Below are 6,002 nucleotides of genomic sequence, written 5' to 3' on the forward strand. Positions count from 1 at the left end.
CTTGTGTTTGGGACTTGGGATGATGCAAATGGCAGTTAAGTTTCACTTTTAATAGCAAACCTGACACGTGGTAAACCAAATTGATTAACATCTGGTCATTAGGTGCAGTTGCATTACCCAAGGTAATTTAAAAATAAAAAATTTGGCTGCACTGGGTCTTTATTGCAGTATGTGGGCTTCTCTTGTGGAACACGGGCTCTAGAGCACGTGGGCCCAGTAGTTATGGTGTGCTGGCTTAGTTTCACTGTGGTGTGTGGGATTTCGGTTCCCCGACCAGGGATCAAACCTTCATCCCCTGCATTGGAAGGCAGATTCTTAATCACTGAACCACCAGAGAAGTCCCTACCCAAGGTAATTTTTTTTTTAATCATAGAGTAGACATTTCTGGCTTCTTCCCCTGCATATCCCACCACTCTTCCATTACGAAGCAACCAAGCATTTTGAATGGGACTGATCCAACCCCCCGACCCTCAGCTTCAAATGTAGGCCTTGGTTGGCTCAAGCCTTTCAGTGGAATCCCATGCCCCCTTGCCACAGTGATCGACTTAGTGAGCACACGGCCTAAGTGGATACAATTAGAATAAAGCTTAAATGTTGGTAGGAGACTTGTGGGAGGAGAGAGTTCTGGAGAGAGGGGTTGAGGTATGAGGCCTTGAACTGCTTCAGTTTTGCTGAACTGACACATAGAGGGCAAAACTGAGAGAATCATGGGGAAATGGAGCTGGTGCTCTGATCAGACCATATCTGAAGGCTTTAGATTTTACTTTTAGGCCAGTTTGAAAAATTATTTCTCTGCTTGCAGGTGAAAGCAGCCTCACTGAATCGATACAGCTAGGGTTTACTCTTGTGTTCTCAAGGCTAACTGGTGAACAGAATAAAACAAACACACTCATATGAGCTATTAATGTCCACAGTAAAGACATATGTTATCAATCAATGAGTTGATAGAATTAATGCAGACATAACTTAAAATTGACTGACCACTGTAACTTGTCAAACTACCATACAATTGTGCTCATTTCACATACTAGCAAGGTAATGCTCAAAATCCTTTAAGCTAGGCTTCAACAGTACATGAATGGAGAACTTCCAGATGTTCAAGCTGGATTTAGAAAAGGCAGAGGAACCAGAGATCAAATTGCCAACATCCGCTGGATCATAGAAAAAGCAAGAGAATTCCAGAAAAACATCTGCTTCGTTGACTACACTAAAGCCTTTGACTGTGTGTATCACAACAAATTGGGGAAAATTCTTAAAGAGATGAGAATACCAGACCATCTTACTTGCCTCCTGAGAAATCTGTATACAGGTCAAGAAGCAACAGTTAGAACTGGACATGGAACAACAGACTGGTTCAAAATTGGGAAAGGAGTACATCAAGGCTGTATATTGTCACCCTGCTTATTTCACTTATATGCAGCATACATTATGCAAAATGCCAGGCTGGATGAATCAACATTGGGAATCAAGGTTGCCCAGAGAAATATCAACAACCTCAGATATGCAGATGATACCACCCTAATGGCAGAATGCGAAAAGGAACTAAAGAACCTCTTGATGAAGGTGAAAGAGGAGAGTGAAAAAGCTGGCTTAAAACTCAACATTCAACAAACGAAGATCATGGCATCTGGTCCCATCATGTTATGACAAATAGATGGGGAAGAAATGAAAAAAGTGACAGACTTTATTTTCTTGGGCTCCAAAATTACTGCGGACGGTGACTACAGCCATGAAACTAAGATGCTTGCTACCTGGAAGAAAAACTATGACAAACCTAGACAGGATATTAAAAAGCAGAGACATCACTTTACTCACAAAGGTGTGTATAGTCAAAACTATGGTTTTTCCAGTAGTCATGTACAGATATGAGAGTTGGACCATAAAGAAGGCTGAGCACCAAAGAGTTGATCCCTTTGAACTGTGGTGCTGCAGAAGACTTTTGAGAGTCTCTTGGACAGCAATGAGATCAAACCAGTCAATTCTGAAGGAAATCAACCCTGAATATTCATTAGAAGTGCTGAAGCTGAAGCTCTGATACTTTGACCACCTGATGTGAAGAACCGACTCAATGGAGATGACCCTGATGCTGGGAAAAATTGAGGGCAAGAGGAGAAGGGGGCGACAGAGGATGAGATGGTTGGATGTCATCATCGACTCAATGGACATGAGTTTGAGAAACTCTGGGATATAGTGAAGGACAGGGAAGCCTACTATGCTGCAGTCCATTGAGTTGCTGAGAATCAGACACAACTTAGCAACTGAACAACTGTAACTTGTCATCACAGACTCTAGTTCTGACATGCATGTTACCTCCTTTACATTTGAAGTTGATTCTGGATTTAGTGCTAAAAGTAGGCTATTTGAACTTCTTCTTTAAGAGTCTCACCTGTCTCATGCTCCTCTTCACTACACTATGTCAGTTTCCATCACTTCTCAAAGGTCCTGGGACATTCAAAACTCTGGGCTTCACGGACCAGAGTACACACATTCTTGGGAGACTTTCATTGCTATTGTGTGAATAAAAATAATGCTCTAAATATATATGTGTATAATGTTTATGAAAATGGCTCTCGCCTCCAAAGTTCTTTTGATTCTTATATAATATGCTGTAATTCATTTGCTTCTGCTCTTTGTTGCTGCTGCTACTGCTAAGTCGCTGCAGTCATGTCCGACTCTGTGTGATCCCATAGACGGCAGCCCACCAGGCTCCCCCATCCCTGGGGTTCTCCAGGCAAGAATATTGGAGTGGGTTGCCATTTCCTTCTCCAGTGCATGAAAGTGAAAGTGAAGTCGCTCAGTCGTGTCCAACTCTTAGTGACCCCATGGACTGCAGCCTACCAGGCTCCTCTGTCTATGGGAGTTTCCAGGCAAGAGTATTGGAGAGGGTTGCCATTGCCTTCTCCGTCTGCTCACTGGGACTTCTGCAAAGGTCTTCTAACTGACCTGCAACACTAGAGGGCTGTCAGAATGAACTCTCTAAGATATGAGTCTGATCATGGCACTTCCTTGCTGAGGGCTCTCGGGGGCTCTGCCCTGAGAGAATGAAGCTCAGAGAATCCAGTCAGACTCCTTGTGGCTCCTTTCATCACTCCTGCTATGGCACCAACAGCTCTAGCTTTGCCACTCCTGCCCACCCCATGCCTCGCACCCTCCCCAGCAGTGCACTAACACTGGTACACCAGCTGCTACCTAAACATGCCACCTCCTTCTGCCTCCACTTTTGGCCTATGCTGTGTCCTACGCTTGGCACACCCCTTTCCTTCAGCTGCCTAACATACACCTCCATCTGTCTAGAACAGCTAAACCACCATCTCCTCTGACCAACTTTCTCTAACCCTCCTCTTCTCTACGAAGCCCTCTTAAGTAGGAGTATCACCTCCCTTGTGTCAGCTGAGACCTGGAACTCACCTCCCCAGGAAAGAGGTCCTGCCCTAGGTAAGTCTGTGTTTCTTTCTCACCCAGCACAATGCCTGGCATAGGATATTAAACAGTTATGAAACAGTATAAAGCAGGAGTCTCTCAGTTCAGCCTCGAAGAGGTTATCTTGATGGTGGTGAAGGTTTCATGGGTATTTGTTGTTGTTCAGTTGCTCAGTCATGGCCAAAGTATTGGAGCTTCAACTTCAGTATCAGTTTTTCCAATGAATATTCAGGGTTGGTTTCCTTTAGGACTGACTCATTTGATCTTCCACTCTCAAGAGTCTTCTCCAACACCACAGTTTAAAAGCATCAATTCTTCGGTGCTCAACCTTCTTTATGGTCCAACTCTCACATCCATACATGGCTACTGGAAAAACCATAGCTTTGACTGTATGGATACACTGTCTAGGTTTGTCATAGCTTTTCTTCCAAGGAGCAAAGCTATGACAAACCTAGACAGTGTATTAAAAAGCAGTCCTATCCACACATGACTATTCACGGGTATAGCAAAACTTAAATTATAACCTGTGTATATGAAGTTTATTAGACCTCAATAGAGCTGTTTTTTAAAAATGGGGTGTAGATGCTCATGTGGGAGCCTCTCTGACCCCAAGGAAGGCATCCTCTGATCACAGCCCCGGGACAGCACAGGAGCGCACACACGTCATTCTGCTGATCTCTGCTTCAGCCTGAAGGCTGAGATGAGCGTCAGGCAAAACTAGCTGGGGGTGGGCCACTGCCCCAACAGGAGCAGGTCTTGGCTGTACATTGGAGTCACTTGAGAAGATTTAAAAGTCACTGATACCTGGGTCCCACCCAAGAGTGCTTCACTGGTCTAGATCAGGCCTGCGCATCCTGCTTGTTGAAGCTTTGCAGGTGATTCAAGTGCATGGGGGAGTTAGAGAACCATTGCTCTAGACCAGTGGCTCGGCTCCTTGCAGTCAAAATCCAGATCACATCATTTTCCATTCCTTCTCCAGAGATTCTAGAGATCAGGAGTTTTTTATGAACAAGAAAGCTTCAGTGGGCTCTGAGCCTCTTTATGGAGAAGGGACTCAGCCATCCAGGTGGCATCAACACCAAAACAGCTGGAAACTTAAATCTTTGGGGCAGTTTTACCCCTGAATTAACTGCCACCCTCTTTCCCCCTTCTTAACCCCTGGGCAAATTACGTGGCCAGTAGGTGGTGCTGTCTCCTACGGCTTGCAAAAAAAAAAAACAACCTTGGGTGAGATAGTTCTTTAACAAGCCGTGTTTGAAATTGCTCACTTTTTTTTTTTCATTTATTACTTCGAGGCTAATTACTTTACAATATTGTAGTGGGTTTTGTCATACATTGACATGAATCAGCCATGGATTTACATGTATTCCCCATCCCGATCCCCCCTCCCACCTCCCTCTCCACCCGATCCCAATGGGTCTTCCAGGTGCACCAGGCCCGAGCACTTGTCTCATGCACCCAACCTGGGCTGGTGATCTGTTTCACCCTAGATAATATACATGTTTCGATGCTGTTCTCTCGAAACATCCCACCCTCGCCTTCTCCCACAGAGTCCAAAAGTCTGTTCTGTACATCTGTGTCTCTTTTTCTGTTTTGCATATAGGGTTATTATTACCATCTTTCTAAATTCCATATATATGTGTTAGTATGCTGTAATGGTCTTTATCTTTCTGGCTTACTTCACTCTGTATAATGGGCTCCAGTTTCATCCATCTCATTAGAACTGATTCAAATGCATTCTTTTTAATGGCTGAGTAATATTCCATGGTGTATATGTACCACTGCTTCCTTATCCATTCGTCTGCTGATGGGCATCTAGGTTGCTTCCATGTCCTGGCTATTATAAACAGTGCTGCGATGAACATTGGGGTGCATATGTCTCTTTCAGATCTGGTTTCCTCAGTGTGTATGCCCAGAAGTGGGATTGCTGGGTCATATGGCAGTTCTATTTCCAGTTTTTTAAGAAATCTCCACACTGTTCTCCATAGTGGCTGTACTAGTTTGCATTCCCACCAACAGTGTAAGAGGGTTCCCTTTTCTCCACACCCTCTCCAGCATTTATTGCTTGTAGACTTTTGGATAGCAGCCATCCTGACTGGCGTGTAATGGTACCTCATTGTGGTTTTGATTTGCATTTCTCTGATAATGAGTGATGTTGAGCATCTTTTCATGTGTTTGTTAGCCATCTGTATGTCTTCCTTGGAGAAATGTCTGTTTAGTTCTTTGGCCCATTTTTTGACTGGGTCATTTATTTTCCTGGAAATTGAGCTGCAGGAGTTGCTTGTATATTTTTGAGATTAATCCTTTGTCTGTTCCTTCATTTGCTATTATTTTCTCCCAATCTGAGGGCTGTCTTTTCACCTTGCTTATAGTTTCCTTTGTTGTGCAGAAGCTTTTAAGTTTCATTAGGTCCCATTTGTTTAGTTTTGCTTTTATTTCCAATATTCTGGGTGGTGAGTCATAGAGGATCCTGCTGTGATTTATGTCGGAGAGTGTTTTGCCTATGTTCTCCTCTAGGAGTTTTATAGTTTCTGGTCTTACATCTAGATCTTTAATCCATTTTGAGTTTATTTTTGTGTATG

The sequence above is a fragment of the Dama dama genome, chromosome 19 (genome assembly GCF_033118175.1).
Source record: "Dama dama isolate Ldn47 chromosome 19, ASM3311817v1, whole genome shotgun sequence".
Lineage (NCBI taxonomy): Eukaryota > Metazoa > Chordata > Mammalia > Artiodactyla > Cervidae > Dama > Dama dama.